Source organism: Microcaecilia unicolor, chromosome 9, assembly GCF_901765095.1.
Source record: "Microcaecilia unicolor chromosome 9, aMicUni1.1, whole genome shotgun sequence".
Classification (NCBI taxonomy): Eukaryota; Metazoa; Chordata; class Amphibia; order Gymnophiona; family Siphonopidae; genus Microcaecilia; species Microcaecilia unicolor.
The window spans coordinates 162,102,119-162,121,339 of NC_044039.1; the positions used below are offsets into that span (position 1 = coordinate 162,102,119).

At 49.8% G+C, this 19,221-nt stretch overlaps 1 protein-coding gene across 3 annotated transcripts in view; it reads left to right on the forward strand.

Annotated features, from left to right (window-relative positions):
* Nucleotides 1–19,221, forward strand: part of KLHDC1 (kelch domain containing 1) — a 245,909-nt gene that overhangs the window by 74,781 nt on the left and 151,907 nt on the right. The gene's annotated exons all lie outside the window — the stretch shown is intronic.

Sequence of the window (19,221 nt, forward strand, 5' to 3'; positions counted from 1 at the left end):
ATGGCCGGTTTTGTTTTTCAGCGATAATGGAAAAAAATGCCGGCCATCTCCAACCTGGCGACATCCAAGGCATTTGGTCATGGGAGGAGCCAGCATTTGTAGTGCACTGGTCCCCCTCACATGCCAGGACACCAACTGAGCACTCTAGGGGTCAGTGCGGTGGACTTCAGAAACAGCTCCCACATGCATAGCTCCCTTACTTTGGGTGCTGAGCCCCCCCAACCCCCCCCCCCCAAAACCCACTACCCACAAATGTACAACACTACCGTAGCTCTTAGGGGTGAAGGGGGCAACTACATGTGGGTACAGTGGGTTTTGGAGGGCTCCCATTACCAGCACAAGTGTGACAGGTGGGGGGGGGGGAGTGGGCCTGGGTCCGCCTGCCTTAAGTGCACTGCGGTACCCACTAAAAGTGCTCCAGGGACCTGCATACACGCAGGCCTCTAGGACTTGTTGCTGCTGTATAACCTTGGCACCCTAGTTGACACCTGAAGACTAATCTCTTTGAAAAAGTCTTTTATTTAAATAAGCACGTTTACTCACAGTTAACTGCAGATCAGAGGTTGTGCCCCACTGGCAAAGAGTCCCCTGGTACTAAGATGAGCAGTAGGTCAGAGCTGGCACAATGGTGTACAATGCCCTCTTTCAGCACCATTCAAGGTAAGAACTACGTTCTCTAACGTGGGTAACACAGGAAAGGAAACTAAAACTGGCTTACAAAAATGGCCACTACCGCATGGACTACAACAGGAAACAAAACAGGGCACACTCTGACCCAGTAAGCAGGGGAAAGCACCAGGGGAGTAGAGCCTACCAACTACCAATACCTACACCCACCACAATGCATTGCTGATGTGACTCTGCAGTACAAATAATAGAAAAGGTGTCACACTCACCCCAGAGCCACATCACAAGCAGGAAAAGGCTGTCGGAGGACAGAACACATTCTGCTGTCATGAAGGTGGGTACGGCATTTGAGGCTGGCATAGAGGCTGGAAAACAAATTGTTTAAGTGGGGTTTTTTTGGTGGGAGGGGGTTAGTGACTACTGGGGGAGTACGGGGAGGTCATCTCCGCTTCCTTCCCGTGGTCATGTGGTCAGTTGGGCACCTTTTTGAGGCTTGGTCGTGAAAATAAAAGGACCAAGTAAACCCGGCGAAATACGGCTTAACGCCGTATTTTTTTTCCATTATCGGCGAAAGCCGGCTATCTGGTAGCCACGCCCATACCTGCCCATATCCCGCCTTCGCTTCGCCGCCGACGCGCCCCTTTGAACTTTCACCGGCGAGGCGACGGGAAAGCGGCAATGCTGTCAAAAAAAGCAGCTTTCGATTATACCGATTTCACCGCTTTTCCCAGATCGCTGGCCATCTCCCGATTTGTATCGGGGAAATGGCCGGCGATCACTTTTGATTATGAGCTGGATAGTAACATAGTAGATGACGGCAGAAAAAGACCTGCATGATCCATCCAGTCTGCCCAACAAGATAACTCATATGTGCTACTTTTTGTGTATACCTTACCTTGATTTGTATCTCTTTTTCAGGGCACAGACCGTATAAGTCTGCCCAGCACTAGCCCCGCCTCCCAACCACCAGCCCCTTGATTTGTATCTGTCTTTTTCAGGGCACAGACCGTATAAGTCTGCCCAGCACTAACTCCGCCTCCCAACCGTCAGCCCCACCTCTGCCATCCAAGTCTCCGCTAAGCTCCTGAGGATCCCTTCCGAGCAGGATTCCTTTATGTTTATCCCACGCATGTTTGAATTCAGTTACCGTTTTCATCTCCACCACCTCCCGCGGGAGGGCATTCCAAGGCAGTTGCTGTTGAGGCTTGGAAGGAGGAGGAAGTGTTGCCAGAGGCTCTGCAGGCTTCCAGGGGGAAGGGAGTGAGGCCTAGCCCCTTCCCCAGAAATGAGGAAGGTCCTGGGGAGCAGTCCTCAGGCAAGGCCCAGGATATGGGGCCTCCTGGGGCCCAGGACCAGAAGGCCTGGAAGAACGGTTCCCTCTCTGTTAAAGCCGCAGAGAGGAGGGAGAGGAGCCTGGTAGACCGGAGAGAACAGCAGCCGAGGGCGGAAGCCAGTCCGGTACCCCCCTCACTGGCCTACAACATCCAGAAGGTTGAGAGGGGGGGAGAGCTGGTGAAGGCCCAAGAAGGGAGTTTGCCGGGCAGAGGAAGGTGAGGAGATGGATACCTGTCAGGAGGAGTCAGCCTGAATCTGAGGAGACAGGCAGTGAGGATAAGCGAGTCCTCGGAAGAGGAAGATTTTTGGGAGAGAATCAGGACCCAGAGGACCGGCTAAAGTCATCTTGGTGACTTTAATATTCCTGCTAATGATCCTTCCAACTCTTATATTTCCAAGTTACTCGCTTTAACGTCGTCCTTTAATCTCCAACTATGCTCCACCTCCCGCACTCATCAAAATGGTCACTGTCTTGATCTCATCTTCTCCTCCAACTGTTCACCTTCTAGTTTCCTTGCCTCTGATCATCCCTCCTCCGATCACCATCTTATAACTTTCACACTTAAATCTCCTCCCTCCCAGTCCCGTCCTATCCTATCTAATTTATGTAGGAATCTTCACGATATTGACCCTTCATCTCTATTCTCCCATGTTTCAAACCTCCTCTCTACTGTGGCACCATCCACGTCTGTCAACGAGGCTGTTTCTTCTTACAACATACTCTATCCTCTGCCTTAGACACTCTTGCACCTTTGATGACCCGCCCTGTAAGGCGTACAAAACCCCAACTTGGCTGACTTCTAATATCCGCTACTACGTTCCTGTACCCGCTCCGCCGAACGCCTCTGGCGGAAATCTCGGGCCCTTGCTGATTTCTTACACTTTAAGTTCATGCTGACCTCCTTCCAATCTGCTCTTTTACGTGCCAAACAGGATTATTATATCCAACTGATCAACTCTCTTGGCTCTAATCCTCGACTTCTCTCACCACATTGAACTCTCTCCTCAAGGTGCCCCCTCCCCCAACTCCCCCTTCATTATCTCCTCAGACCCTTGCTGAATTCTTTCACAACAAGGTTCAAAAGATAAACCTTGCTTTCTCTACCTCACTAGCTCTCCCTCCACTAGTCCGTTCCCCTCTCTCTCCTTCCCCTCATTCCCTTCCTCCTTTCCTGAAGTTACTATTGAGGAAAACTACACTTCTCCTTTCTTCCTCAAAATGTACCACCTGTTCCTCTGATCCCATTCCCACCCACCTTCTTAATGCCATCTCTCCTACTCTTATTCCTTTTATCTGTCACATTCTCAACCTCTCACTTTCCACTGCGACTGTCCCTGCTGCCTTTAAACATGCTGTGGTCACACCTCTCCTTAAGAAGCCTTCACTCGACCCTACTTGTCCCTCTAATTACCGACCCATCTCCTCCTTCCTTTTCTCTCCAAATTACTTGAGCGTGCTGTTCACCGCCGCTGCCTTGATTTTCTCTCCTCACATGCTATCTTGACCCACTACAATCTGGTTTTCGCCCTCTCCACTCAACCGAAACTGCGCTTACTAAAGTCTCCAATGACCTATTACTGGCTAAATCCAGAGGTCAATATTCCATCCTCATCTTCTTGATCTTCCACTGCGTTTGACACTGTCGATCACAGCATACTTCTCGATACCCTGTCCTCACTTGGATTCCAGGGCTCTGTCCTTCATGGGTCTCTTCCTACCTCTCCCTCCGCACCTTTAGTGTTCACTCTGGTGGATCCTCTTCTACTTCTATCCCTCTGCCTGTCGGCGTACCTCAGGGTTCTGTTCTTGGTCCCCTCCTCTTTTCTATCTACACTTCTTCCCTTGGCTCATTAATCTCATCCCATGGCTTTTCCTACCATCTCTATGCTGATGACTCCCAAATCTTCCTTTCTACCCTGATATCTCACCTTGCATCCAAACCAAAGTTTCAGCGTGCTTGTCTGACATCGCTGTCTGGATGTCTCAACGCCACCTGAAATTAAATATGACCAAAACCGAGCTTCTCATTTCCCCCCCCCAAACCCACCTCCCCGCTCCCCCCGTTTTCTATTTCTGTTGATGGCTCTCTCATTCTCCCTGTCTCCTCAGCTCGAAACCTTGGGGTCATCTTTGACTTTTCTCTTTCCTTCTCTGCTCATATCCAGCAGATTGCCAAGACCTGTCGTTTCTTTCTTTACAACATCCGTAAAATCCGCCCCTTTCTTTCCGAGCACTCTACCAAAACCCTCATCCACACCCTTGTCACCTCTCGTTTAGTCTACTGCAGTCTGCTTCTTGCTGGCCTCCCACTTAGTCACCTCTCCAGTCGGTTCAAAACTCTGCTGCCCGTCTCATCTTCCGCCAGGGTCGCTTTACTCATACTACCCCTCTCCTCAAGACCCTTCACTGGCTCCCTATCCGTTTTCGCATCCTGTTCAAACTTCTTCTACTAACCTATAAATGTATTCACTCTGCTGCTCCCCAGTATCTCTCACACTCGTCCTTCCCTACACCCCTTCCCGTGCACTCCGCTCCATGGATAAATCCTTCTTATCTGTTCCCTTCCTCCACTACTGCCAACTCCAGACTTCGCGCCTTCTGTCTCGCTGCACCCTACGCCTGGAATAAACTTCCTGAGCCCCTACGTCTTGCCCCATCCTTGGCCACCTTTAAATCTAGACTGAAAGCCCACCTCTTTAACATTGCTTTTGAGGAGGTCACGTGGTGCCATGATCGGAGCTAGACGCGGGTAAGAGCTGCTCCGTTCCTCGAGGTTCCCCGCTCCCTGCATATCGCACCTCCGCGGATATTTTTCAAACTCAGAAGCAGCGCTGAAGCAGGAGAGTGTTAAAAAGTTGTTAATATTTCCCGGAGGGGGAAGATGGCAACGAAATCCGCCCAAAAAGAAAAGACACGAGGGAAAGACAAAATGGCGGCGCCGTCCAGCCCGGCGGAATCCTCGATATCATCTGCTTGGGTAGCAGAAATAACAGCTGAAATGTCGGCGGTATTTGAAACATCGTTGGAACGACGATTAGCGCCTATAGACATGAAACTGGAGACCCTAAGTGGCCAATTTGGTGAGTTTACCAAGGACTTAGTGAGCTGTCAGGAACGAGTGAATGCGGTGGAAGATCGCGCTACAAAATTGGAAGGCGGCCACGAACAGCTGAGGAAAACAGTAGCAGCCTTGGAAGCGAAGGTGGACGACCTCGAGAATCGCTCGAGGAGGAACAACTTGCGGTTGATTGGGCTGCCTGAAGAGCTGGAAGATAAAGATTTAATATCATTTCTAGAAAGGTGGATTCCTAAAGAACTGGCCCTGGATGGGAACTTCAAGTCTCTGCAGATTGAGAGGGCTCATAGAGTGGGTCCACGTGGTACGAGGATAGAGGCACGGCCCAGAGTGGTTATTCTCCGGCTGTTGAATTTTCGCCAGAAACAGGAGATTTTACAAGCGCTGAGGTCGGGGAAAACACTGATGTATCAGTCAAAAAAAATCCTTTGTTTTCAAGATTACTCGGCCGGGGTGGCGGCACAACGTAAGATGTTTGCACCGATATGTTCACAACTATTCCAGCGGAAAGTGAGATTTGCTTTAGTATACCCGGCTGTGCTGAGAGTGACCTGGAATGGGACAACACGTATTATGCATTCGGTGGAAGAAGCAAAACTTTTTTTGGAGCAACTGAACAGCAGTGGACAAGCTACATGAATAGAGCATGAGGATTGGTATGACCGGGGACTATCGGGTGCAAAGTCAAAAGTCAGCGGTAGAGGCCGGGGAGAACATGTTTGTGATGGGGATATTGAGGGTGGTGTGGGAGAGTTTGATGACACCCTGTAGTGGTTAATAATGGGTGCGGGGAATTGGTTTATTGTTTGGGGTTCATTTGAGGGGAGAGGGAACCTGGAGAGGCACTAGATGTGACGTTCCAGATGTGTGTTCTGGAACAAGGGAAAGGGAGGATTAAGAGGGGGGGGAGGGAGATGGGGGGGAGGGACGGGGGGGATTATTTGATATGTTTGCAAATGGAGTGTGTCGAGTGGAGAATCCGGAGGGGAGTTGGAAAGAGTTGGAGTCTGTATGGGGGGGGTGGAGGCTGGGCTATCTCCTCCCAAATTCACAGAAAAGATTTTTTGATATGTTACTTTGGGGTTGTAGGCTCATAAAGTGAAGGTGGTAACATGGAATGTGGGTGGCATAAATTCACCCATTAAGCGGACAAAAATATTACAACACTTACACAGGAACCACATAGATATTGCATTTTTACAGGAGACCCATTTGGACGCTGGAGAACATGGTAAGCTTAAAACCTGGTGGATAGGCGATTGCTGGGCCGCAGATGCCATCCATAAAAAAGGAGGAGTAGCCATTTTATGTAAGAAGGGTACTATTGATAGTCATCGGGTGTTATATGTAGACTCAGGGGGGAGATATATAATGGTAAAAGTAACAATAAAAGGTCGCCCCTATCTGTTATGCAACATTTATGCCCCGAATCAGTATGACAAGCAGTTCTACAATCGTATAATACAGTTATTATTACAACAAAGGAATTTGGATAAGGTGGTGGGGGGAGATTTCAATGCAGTGTGGGACCCAGAGATGGATAGTACGGGGCGGAGGGCTTCAGAGGCATATAGAGGGAATAGAGGTCTTAGGCAGCTGGTTCATTTGTTTGATTTGGTGGATAGCTGGAGAGCGTTGCACCCCACTGAGAGAGACTATACTCACCTTTCGAGAGCACACTCCTCTCAGGCAAGGATAGATTATCTTCTAATTTGTAGGGGGGTATTTGGGAAGGTGGAGAAAGGGGAGTTGGGACCATATGTGATATCAGATCACGCTTGGGTGCTAATGGAGTGGTCGGTGGGATTGGCAGATAGTAGACCCAAGAGCTGGCAATTCCCAATTGAATTATGCAAAGATGAAAAATTTAGAGCACATATCATTGACTGCTGGCATCGGTATGCAAGGCATAATGAGGAACATACAAATGACCCGATTCTGTATTGGGAGGCCGCAAAGGCAGTTCTTAGGGGGGAAATAATTAGCTACACGTGTAGGAGTAGGAAGATTCGAGATAGGGAGATACTGAGATTGGGGGAGCAGTTGCGTAGGGCTAGGAAGAGATTTGGGAAGGAACAATCGGGGAAGACCAGGCAATTAGTACTAGAGACACAGGTGGCGTTGAACTCATTGCTCCATCAACGAGCAGTAAAGTCACAAACATATTATAAATACCAGCTATATAAGCATGGTAATAAAACGGGGAGAATGTTGGCCAACTTGTTGAGACCTAGAGTCCGCCTTCAGGGGATACTGCAAATCCAGGAGTCAAGGGGCCATTTAGTCCGTACCGATCGGGAGATTTCCCAGGTATTTCACCGGTATTATACAGAACTATATAAAAGCCCACCGGACTTAGGTTTGAGGGGGGACGTATATTTGGAGTCCAAGCTACTGCCCTTGATAGATGAGGGAACTAGAGGACAGTTGAATGAACAAATAAGTGTGGAAGAAGTAGAGGGGGCGATAGGGAAAAGTGCGTTGAACAAGACACCTGGAGCTGACGGGTATAGAGCCGAGTTTTACAAACTAATGGGTACGGAGATCACAACCCCGTTGGCTGCTATGTTTAATAAAATTATAGAATTAGAATCTATGCCGCAGTCCTTAACGGTAGCACAAATAATTGTACTGCCAAAACCTGGTAGGGACCCGTTGTTGCCAGAATCTTATAGGCCGATCTCTTTGCTTAATTTTGAAGCGAAGTTGATGGCAAAAGTTTTAGCTAATAGAATGGCTAAGGTACTTCCAGAAATTATACATGAAGCACAGGTAGGATTCGTGAAGGGAAGATCAATCACCAAGAATGTAAGGAGAATTTTGACTTCTTTGGAGCAGAGATCAAAGAGAGGGATACCATCTATTCTAGTAAGTTTTGATGCGGAGAAAGCATTTGATAAAGTGAGATGGGACTTTATGTTTGAAGTATTGAGGGCATATGGCTTTGAGGGTCTCTTTGTTTCAGGAATAAGAGCATTGTATGCGGAACCACAGGCCACAGTGTTGGTGAATGGAATGTCGTCAGCGATGTTTCCAGTCCTACGGGGTACCCGGCAGGGATGCCCTCTATCGCCGCTTCTTTTTGTGTTGACTTTAGATCCCTTAATTAGAGAGATACTGACAACAGATGATATTCAGGGGGTTCGAGTTGGGGAGGGATGTTTCAAAGTAGCGGCATTTGCTGATGACATACTGGTACATCTGGAGAGTCCTCGAAGTTCCTTGGTGGCTCTTTTGGAAATTTTTGGTGAGTATGGAGACTTTGCAGGTCTCCAATTGAATTTGGGGAAATCGGAGGCTTTACCTTCCTCAGTCCAAGTGAAGGATGAATGGAGAGAGGGTTTCCCTTTGAGGTGGGCATCAGATTCATTTCGTTATTTGGGGATTAATTTAAGCATGGATGTGACAAACTTATATCAGCTTAATGTGGGGAAACTGATTGAAGATACTAAGGAAAAGTTGGAGCGGTGGCGTTTATTGCCAATTTCTTTAATGGGTAGAATTAATCTGATAAAGATGGTTCAGTTTCCAAAGTGGTTATATGTTCTTCAAATATTGCCTATACGCCTTCTTCAGAAAGATTTGAGATTATTTTATAAATGAGTGAGTGCTTTTTGTTGGGGAGGGAAAAAGCCGAGGCTGAGAATGGCACTATTGACAGGTCATTGGAGGCAGGGGGGTCTGGGACTGCCAGACTTGAAGTTATATAACCAAGCTTGTATGCTTCGGCATGTGGGAGATTGGATTGAGGGGACAACTGTTTACACACCATTATATCTAGAACAGGAACATTTTGCGCCTTATCATCTTTATTTTCTGTTGCACTGCAAAAAAAGTCAGTTGCCTGAGGGTATAAAGGGGAGTGTGCTCTTGGATTCACTGAGGGAGGGGTGGAAGGTTTTAGTGAGGCGGTTAGGTGGGGACCCTGAGGTGTCGGATCAGTTGCCTATTAGAGGAAATGGAAGGTTTAGATCAGGATGGGACAATGTTTGGTTTAAGAAATGGGAGCAAAAAGGGATATATCTTCTGGAGCACGTAATGGGAGCCACAGGGGAGGTGGAACCGTTAGGAACTTGGGAGGAAGAGTCTTCTGAGGGGTGGGGTGCACAGTTCGCCTACGCACAGCTAATACATTACGTAAGGACCTTGGACAGGAATAAGTTGCAATTCAAGCTAGGAGTGGAGCTCAGGTCATTTTTTTCAAAGATTTCTGGTAGGGGGTTGATCTCTGGGTTAGTGTAGGCCCTTGTTCAGCTATGCCCAGCTAGAAGGTTTGAGGGGATCAAGGCAAAATGGGAGGAGGAATCGGGGGTGGGGCTAGGTACTTGGGAAGTTTTGCAATCCTTAAAAGGAGTTTATACTTTAACATCTGATATGCGGTTGAGGGAATGTGGGGCTCGGGTGATCCTACGGGCATATATGACTAAGGCGATGTTAGCACATGTGGAAGGGGGCCAAGATTCGCAGTGTTCCAAATGTGGTCATCCTAGACATACATACTATCATGCATTTTGGGCTTGCCAGAAAGTGAGAGGATTTTGGAACCAGGTGGTGCGATTTTTGGAACGCCTGGTGGATAGATCTCTTCACGGTTCAATGGAACAATTACTTTTGGATGTGCCTGGAGCATTTCGAAGTTTAAAGGGGCCTGGGCGACTGCTTTGTAGGAAATTATGCTTGGTGGCTCGGAAAACAATTTTACAATACTGGGTGGGGTCGGAGACTCCAGCTTTGGGGCATTGGAGGAATCAGATACACCAATTGATGGCATGGGAAGCTCGAGATGCGAAAGGCACTTTAAGACGCAAGAAACAGTTTTTGACAATTTGGGACCCTTATTTACAAATAATGAGCCCAAGAGGTAGGAGTTTCATTATTAACAATTTGTAAAACTCCTGGGGTAAAGTCCATAAGAGGTGAAGGAGGTTAAGATGCTCACACTCGAGACAATTGTAAGATGGCTGGGGAAGGGAGGGTGGGGAGGGGGCGTGGGGAATTGCTGTTCAGTATCTCAAGATAAGGGTTGGTTAAGGAGTGGGGGGAACAGGGGGAGGGAGCAAAAGTTTTGTGGAAACACTGTATTCTGATTCACTGATGGAGTTCTATGTCCTTTCTGGGGTAGATGGAGGGTATGTAGCATGTTCAATAACAGTGGAAGATACTGGAGTTTTCAGAGGGAAGGGGCAGTTACGTGTGTATTGGAACGGATTGATAGATATAATGTTAAAAGTGAGTTTTGGGGATTCCGATAACAAAAGGTTTACAAGTAAAAGGAGGAGAGGGTGGGGGGAGGGGGGGTTGTTTGGGGAGAAAAAGAAGAAAATGTTTTGATATATGTGGACGGATGGATAGTTGTCTGTTGTATTAGGAAGGTTAATCGTTGAACATTGTGTATCGATGTTTTATATAATACTTCAATAAAAAGATTTAAACATAACATTGCTTTTGACTCGTAACCACTTGTAACCACTCACCTCCACCTACCCTCCTCTCTTCCTTCCCGTCCACATTAATTGATTTGATTTGCTTACTTTATTTATTTTTTGTCTATTAGATTGTAAGCTCTTTGAGCAGGGACTGTCTTTCTTCTATGTTTGTGCAGCGCTGCGTATGCCTTGTAGCGCTATAGAAATGCTAAATAGTAGTAGTAGTAGTAGTAGTAGTAGTGGTTAGGAGAATCAAGGCCGTGGAGAAAGAGGTGGTGGAACTGGGTAAACGTATCAAGATGGCTAAAACCATGATTAAAGTAGCTCCAGCAACACACAAGAAACTATATGAAAAGGAAGAAACACGTCTAAAAAAAATGCTTGGGAAGAAAGAACAGCTGCTTGGGGTTTTAAAAAAAGGCCCTGGGAACCCTTTGCGCGAGATTTATGTGAACAAGGAAAGAATGGCTTCTGGTTCTCTCGCTGGAGGCCAGGGAAGTAAACGATCAGACCCCACAGCAGAACAGAGAGGGAAGAAGACAGAGGGTTCAGTTCCTGGGTCCCTGCATTCTTCGGTGCCAGAACTGACCGGGAGCAGTACACAAGCCACATTAAAGTATATGCAGTACCTGGCAAGCCAGCCCGGTCCTCTTCCAGAGACAGCAGAGCTCAGGGACGTCAGGGCTGGTCTGGATCAGACTTCTCAGACACAGAGACCTGTGGAGGAAAATACAGAAGCGAGAGAGTTTCAGAGACAATCATTCCAGATACTAGACACAGGGTCAGGCGCTACAGGGGAGAGCCTGTTGTCTAATGCAGTTCTGGTTGAGCCGATGCAGAAGAAAGAGGGCGGTGTACCCGGAATGGAGCAGTGGGCTGCAAGCAAGGACAAGCGGTTGCAGCCACAGGTGGTTCTTTTTCCACTGGAGGCATCGGTTTCGGGAGGTCAGCAACTTACGAGCGCAGTGCCATTACTAGCGCAGCAGGTTCGCCCACGAGGATCGAAGGGGCAGGACGTCATACCTGATCGAGAGACGGCTGATTTGCAGTGTGCAGAGGGCAGTTCGCAGCTGCAAGGGACATCACAGACAGCCGGTGGAACATCGGAGGCGAGCCAGAAGGCTGTAGCGCTAAGGGGGACAGAGGCTAATTTTCAGCAAGGAGCGGAGAGACGATACGCGGAGCTTCCGGGTTCGAGGAAGCTCTGCCCACTCACAGCAGATGAGAGGGCAGGTTTGCCCAATCGGGGCGCAGGAGGAGGGAGTTTGCACGGGTTCGACAACGGGACCGGAGCAGAGCCATCAGAGAGAAAGGAGTCAAGGCACCCAGAAGGCTGTGAGAAAGAAGGGGCAGACAAGGAGATTCTTGCAGTGCCAGCCCCGCAGCAAGTAATGGCCGCAAGGACTGCCGGTAATGCAGTACCAGACTTGGTTCAGACGGAGGGAGGGCGGGCTGAAGGGGGTTTGTTGCGGGATTCTGGGGCAGCTGAAGGTTTGCAGTGGGAAGGTTCTTTTGGTGTAGATTTGCCTGATGCAGGGGACTCAGGTGTCTGGGCAGCAGGGGATGGAGGTATGTCGGTGGGCCAGCAGCATCAGGGAAGAGGGGGTATGGTTCCTGAGGGGCAGGGAGGCCCCAGAGTAAAAGGAAGGGGGGGAGGCAGGGGGGAGGGGCAGCGGGAGGGGGGAGATGACATCATTACGGGTACGGGGGGGCAGGAGGTGGGGGGGAGTAGGGAAGACAGTAAGGCTGAGGGGCAGCAAGGGAGGGGGCGGAGTTGGAGGGTAGGGCTGGCACCAGCTCAGGGGTAGGGGGCGATGGGGGCAAGGGTCTGTGTCCTTTGCTGCAGTGGTCCAGGGAGGGGGGAGGACCTGCGGGGTATGAAGGGACAGGCAGGGGTTTTGGGGGAATGGGGAAAGGGGGGTGGGCAGTTACCAAAAAGACGCAATGTGGTTCAGCTTAAATGGATAGGGGACGGAGCAATGCCGTCCCGGGAAAAGGTCTTGAAACAGGTGATGGGGATGGGGTTCATACCTGAGGACTTTTACGCTTGTATACACCCCGTCAACATCCCCGAATATGATGTAAGCTTTATGACCCAGAGGGGGATGGAAATCTTTTGGGAACGGTATGAGGGAGTAAGGGGGAGTGGTGGGACTTCAGGGTGATTCCGATCAGCAAGCCGGACCTGGTGCAGGTTACCCTACTTGTGTGGAATGAGTCTATCTCAGGGGCAGATCTGGCTTACTGGCTCCAGCGGTATGCGGAGCTGAAGTCACCACTTACTAAGCTACCGGATCCGAGTAGGGTTTGGGCAGGAGTTTGGGGAGCCCAGGTAAAATTAAAACAGGACGGCTATGTCGTTCAGCACATCCCCTCGGCAGCTTTCATTGGCCGTGACAGGATACTGTGTTTTTACAAAGGACAGCCATGACAGTGCTTTAGGTGTGGTTCATTTCGACATTTTAGCATGTCCTGCCCTGTGGTAAAGTGTGGGAGATGTGGGGACACCCAGCACTCCACGGAGGATTGTACCTCGATTCGGTGCAATCTCTGTGGAGGGCTGGGGCATGCATTCCGGAATTGCCCTCGGGCGTCCCATAATGAGTGGGACATGTGGAGGAAGGGGTATGGCGGGGTGGTAGGGGAAGAGGAGGGGGCAGGGCAGGGGGTGCTGGGCAGGGAGGAGCTGGTAAGAGAAGGGGAGGGGAGGCAGGAAGGAGGGTCGGGGGAGGAGCAGGAGGGGGATTGGGTGCGAGTTCCACAGAGGAGGGGGAAGTCTAGAAAGGGGGGACACGGGCGGTAGGCAGGGAAGTGCCGCAGCAGGGGGCGAGGGGGGGAATAGATATCAGGTGTTAGGAGAGGAGGATGGGGGGGCTGAGGGTGAGGTGGGCGAACAGATGGAGGGGACGAGGGTGGAGTTGATGGAGGAGGGAGCAGAGGCAGGGGGGACAGCAGAAGGCAAAAGGAAATATGAAGAGGTTCAGGTGGGAAGTACAGGGAGTCAGAAGAAGGGAGGGGAGGTTCAGGGCAGTAGGGAAGAGGGAGGGGGGAGAGAGAAGGGGAGGGGAGGGTGGAAGGGATGGGAGAGGGAAGGGGAGTAAGAGGAAGGCCAAGGGGGTTGTGCAGGGGGCGTGGGCCCAAGTGTATGAGAGGGGGGACAGAGTGGAATTGGAGGAGGTTTTGGAGGACAGGGAGGACCTAGAGGAGGAGTTAGGGGGTGAGGTTGGGGGAAGGGGGAAAGGGAGGGTGAGGGGTAAGGGAGTGGGATTGGATAGCACAAAGAAGAAGAAAGGAAGGAAGAAAGGGGGAGGGGAGGGGGAGGCACAGGTGGGACTGGTGGGGGGGGGGAAGGGGATTGGGTGGGGGAGGACGATGGCCGCACAGAAGAGGACCTGTCTCAAGGTGCGAAGGGGGAACATCAGGAGGTTCGGGTACAGAGTATAGGAGGTGTTGAGCAGCTCGGTTACTCTCCATGAGAATGGCGGGACTTGTATTAACATTTGCTACCCTTAATGTGGCCAGTATCTCCTCTCCAAAGGCGCAATGCTTGGCGTATGACAGGTTTGCACGGGTCCGGGCGGATTGTTTCCTGATACAGGAAACCTGGCTGACGTCTCTGGAAAAGATCAGGCGGGCGAGACGGGCCTGGAGGTGGGGACCCTCGGTGTGGGGGTTGGCGGGGGACAGGTATGGGAGAGTGGGAATTTTATTTAAGACGCACCGGGTGAATATCCAGAGGGTGGTGGAGTTGGGGGTGGGGAGATGTCTAGTGGTAGATGTGATTTGGGAGGGAAGAGCGTTGAGGGTGGTCAACGTGTACGGGCCCCAGAGTAAGAGGGAAAGGGTACTCCTTTTTGGGAAAATTCGGCCCTACCTGTACACCTCACGCCAGGTAGTCTGGGGTGGGGATTTCAACACTATATTGAGGAAAATGGATAGTGGGGGACGGTCAATGCAGGTGAGCTATGATGGGGTGAGACTGGCGAGGATTATGCGGGAGGCGGGGTTGGTTGACGCACATGTGGAGTTTTGTGAGGGGCAGGAGGGGTTCACATTCTTCAGAGGACAGTGCAAGAGCAGAATAGATCGCTTCTTGGTGAGGAAAGGGGTTGGTCTGGGGGGCCCAAAGATTGTGGATGTGGACTTTTCGGACCACCATATGGTTCTCCTTCAGGTGGGGGGAGCGGGAGCACAGAGGCCAGGGAGAGGGTTGTGAAGGCTGAACTTAAAGTGGTTAAGTAACAGGCAGGTGCGGGAGGAATTTCTTGGGTTTTTGGACGACCAGGAGCATTTTCATCGATTGGTGGGTGGTGGGACACGGTGAAAAGACGCACACGGGGGTTTTTTTTGAGGCAGGCGAGAAGGGAGGGTAGGGAAAGGACGAAGCTGGGTCTGGCGGTGAAACAGAAGAGGGATAGATTAATTTCTCAGGGGGGGAGTGAGGTGGAAATAAGGGAACTCCAAGAGCTCCTGGAAAAGGTGCAGTACAATCGTTACACCTCATTGGTGTATGAACGAGATTTCGGGAAGATGGTTAGCCTGGATCCCTTCGCCTGTTGTAGGGAGAGGAGGGACCATAGGGTGGTTGAAGGAGTGCGCGACACACGAGGGATCCTTCAGGATTCCAAGGAGGGGATTTTAGGTGTAGTAGGGGATTACTTTGAAGCATTCCTCTCGGCCCAGCAGATAGATAAAGAGCAGATGGAGAGCTATGTGGAAGGGACCCCAGGGATAGGGGATTGGGGACCCCAGCTCCAGGGCCTTTTGCAACCATGGACTGTGCAGGAGGTGGAAGAAGCCATTGAGGCACTCCACAAGAAGACCTCGCCGGGGCCGGACGGGCTGCAGACCGAGTTTTATCAGGCCTTTAAGGCGCAACAGGGGCCGATCTTGTTGAAGGTATGGGAGGCAGCTCGTTCGGAGGGTTCCCTCCCCAGGTCCCTGACAGAAGCAGCTCTGATTTTGCTGAGCAAAGGGAAGGACTCGTCGCTGCTGGCCAATTGGCGGCCGATAGCGCTGCTCAACACCGATCGGAAGATTTTCGCAAGAATGCTTTTTCAAAGGATGAGGCAGGTGTCTGCGGGATTGTTAGCGGCCTCCCAAGCATGCGGGGTTAAGGGCAGAGGGGTCCTGGAAGCAGCAGTATGGGTAAGGGGGGGAGTTGAACACAGTAGGGAGGGTGTGAATGGTCGGTTGGTGGTGACGCTTGACCAGGATAAAGCATTTGACAGAGTGCAATGGGATGTCCTGTGGAGAATTCTAGAACACTATGGGTTCCCGAAGGGGTGGGTAGAGCAGCTGCAGCTGCTGTATAGGCAGGCTGGGTGTTTTCCCTTGGTAAATGGGTGGAGGGGGAAGGAGTTTACGGTGGGGGCAGGGGTGCCCGCTGAGCCCGCTGTTGTATGCATATGCCATCGACCCTTTTATAAGACGGGTGGAGAAGGGAGGGGCGCAGGGACTGCAAGGTGTGGAGGTAGGGGAAGGTAGTCAGCTGAGGGTTGTGGCATATGCAGACGACGTCACAGTGTGGGTGGCGGACCAAAGGGAGGGAGGAAGACTGCAGGAGCTGATCCAGGATTACTCGCAGGTCACAGCATCGAGGGTCAATTTTCAAAAATCGAATAGCCTGTGGGTTGGGGAAGATCAAGGGCACCAATTTGAGTTGGGTGGTCAGTTTCCAGCGCCAGGGGAGCGGCTCAGGATTTTGGGGATTTATTTTGACCAGGGGGATTATAGGTTATACAACTGGGATAAGTGTCTCCAAGAAGCCAGGGCACGGGTAGACAGATGGAAGGGGTGGAGAATGTCGATGGGGGAGCGGGTCCAGTTGATAAAGACTCATCTAATTCCCTTGTTTTTATTTGTTAGCTACATCTGCTTGTTGCCGGAAAGCCGCTATACAGCCCTATATAGCGTGTTTTTCCAGTTGCTCTGGGGAAACAGGATGAACCCAGTGAAGCGTAATGTTACATATCTGCCCAGGAAGGAGGGGGGGTGGGGGTGGGAATGGTAAACCCGGTCCTGTTCTTCAGTGCGCTGTTCCTGCAGTTTAATTTGGGCAGGGCGGTTGGGCAGGAGCCCCCGGGGTGGGCACGGAGTGTTCTGCAATGGTGGAGCAGGTACTGGGACCTGTGGCAGCAAGGGGGAAGGGTAGTAGCTCTGCGGAAGGGGGCCCCGGGGAGGGTAGGCTACTGCAAGACTCTGGTGAAGCTGGTGAGGGTGTGGGGGGTGTCAGTAGCAGAGGTGAAAGAAGGACAGCGGGGGGTTTGGATGGAGAGGGTTCGATCACAGATGTTTTCAGCGCTGCGGGATGCGCCAGACCCAGTGTTAAAGCAGGGGTTGCGGTTGATTACATCTGACCGGATCCCTGTGAAATACACAGATATTGCGTGGCTGTCCTTTCACGGTAAACTGTATGTGAGAGCCAACTTGAAAGATTGGAAAGTGCAGGACAGGGGATGTCCAAGGGGGGAATGTGCTGGGGTCGAGGAAACAATGGAGCATTTCCTGCAGAAATGCCCATTTTCGGTCCAAGTTTCTGACCGGGTTTCCTCTCTGTTGCAGATCCCCAGTTTCCGTCGGTACACCTATGCGGACTGGGTGTACGGTCCATCTGTAAAAGTAGGGCGCTTGGATCCGGAGACACGCTTTCTGATATCAGTGATACTCCGATACTGCCTCTGGATAGCGCGGTGTGGGGTCTCCCTGCACCAGGACGTCCGGTCGGCGGAAAACGTCAGCTGGGCTGTGGTGAGGGCGGTGCAGGAAGCGGCAAAGTGGGAAAGGGTGGAGAAGGGGGTGGAGAAATCCGCAAGGTGGTGGAAGCATGTCAGGCTAAAACCACCATGAGGGGCTTTCAGTTGGCTGTTTGCAGGGGTTTTGGGGACTCTGGGTATTTGGTAGATAAATTTAATGTATTATCATGTGGGGGGAGGGGGGTTTGTATATAGGTAGGTTGCTTGTGTATAGGTAGGATGTTGATGGGGGATGTGAGGGGAGGGTTGGTTGTTTTTTCATGTGTGTAATTTGTTTTTAGTTTTTTTTCAATAAAAAGAGTTCTCCAAGCATCCACCACTCTCTCCGTGAAAAAATACTTCCTGACATTTTTCTTGAGTCTGCCCCCCTTAAATCTCATTTTATGTCCTGTAGTTCTACTGCCTTCCCATCTCCGGAAAAGGTTCGTTTGCGGATTAATACCTTTCAAATATTTGAACGTCTGTATCATATCACCCCTGTTTCTCCTTTCCTCCAGGGTATACATGTTCAGGTCAGCAAGTCTCTCCTCATACATCTTGTAACGCAAATCCCATAACATTCTTGTAGCTTTTCTTTGCACCGCTTCAATTCTTTTTACATCCTTAGCAAGATACGGCCTCCAAAACTTAACACAATACTCCAGGTGGGGCCTCACCAACGACTTATACAGGGCATTAAAACCTCTTTTCTTCTGCTGGTCACACCTCTCTCTATACAGCCTACCAACCTTCTAGTTACAGCCTCCGCCTTGTCACACTGTTTCGTCGCCTTCAGATCCTCAGATACTATCACCCCAAGATCTCTCTCCCCGTCCGTACCTATCAGACTCTCACCGCCTAACACATACGTCTCCCGTGGATTTCTACTCCCTAAGTGCATCACTTTGCATTTCTTCGCATTGAATTTTAATTGCCAAATGTTGAAAGATTCTAAGGTGATTATTTTAGAACCTCTTCTCACATTTTAGACATCCCTAAATCAGCATTTATAGTCCATGGTTTTCTAAATGCCGATTTTGCAATTCCAGGTTTTGGCCGTCCAAACCTGCAGAACTTCCATATAGCTAGGGGGCATGTCTTGGGTGGGACTAGAGAGTGGCTGACAGGTAGATGTCCATGTCACAGCTATTCCCTAATTCAGAAGGGGAAGGAACATCCATGTTCACAAACATGGATGTTGGCATTTAGACCTGCTCCTTGGAATGTCCAGGTCACAGCAAGGTGCTCAGATTGAGCAGCGCTTCACTACAGGGAATCAGGGGTACCCTCATAATTCCTACATGGTTGCCATCCTTCCCGAAAATAAAACTAGTTTAAAAGAATGAGGCAATGTCTCAGCTCCAGGAGCGATGGACATTTATTGTATTAAAATGACTGATACGAATGTTCATGTCCCGGCACATGGATGTTTTTATCACTATTTTAGAACATGGTCATTTATGTTGTCATTGAAATCTTGGTTTAGCTGCATCCATAGTTTGGACATTCCAGTTTGTAAAATGGCTGTGTGTAATGTATGAACTCAGCGCTGCCAGTGCTCACTAACTTAAACATTCCAATTCGGACTTAGACAACCTTTCTAAAACGCCTTTCTAAGTCACTTTTCACTATTAATATGATGTGTGCATTATTTACTATGATAGCAGATTTATAGATTTTTTTAAATATTATAAGGTTTTATAAAATAAGTGGACTTTTGGGGTATGTTTACTAAGGTGGGTTAGCATTTTTAAGGCGCCTGTAAATTTAAGGCGTGTTAAACGCTAACACGCCTATACATTTCTATGGGAGCGTTAGCATTTAACGTGTGTAAACCATTTATGCGCATTAAAAACGCTAACACGTCCGTAGCACCGCATAGTAAACATAAGCTTTTGTTTGTTTGGGTTTTTTTGTTTTTGTTTACTTGTGATTGAAATATAGCCAGTGTGTACTGAAATTTTACTGAGGTTTTTCTCCACTTGTATAAAATGGAATTGAATATACATAGGTTCAGTGACA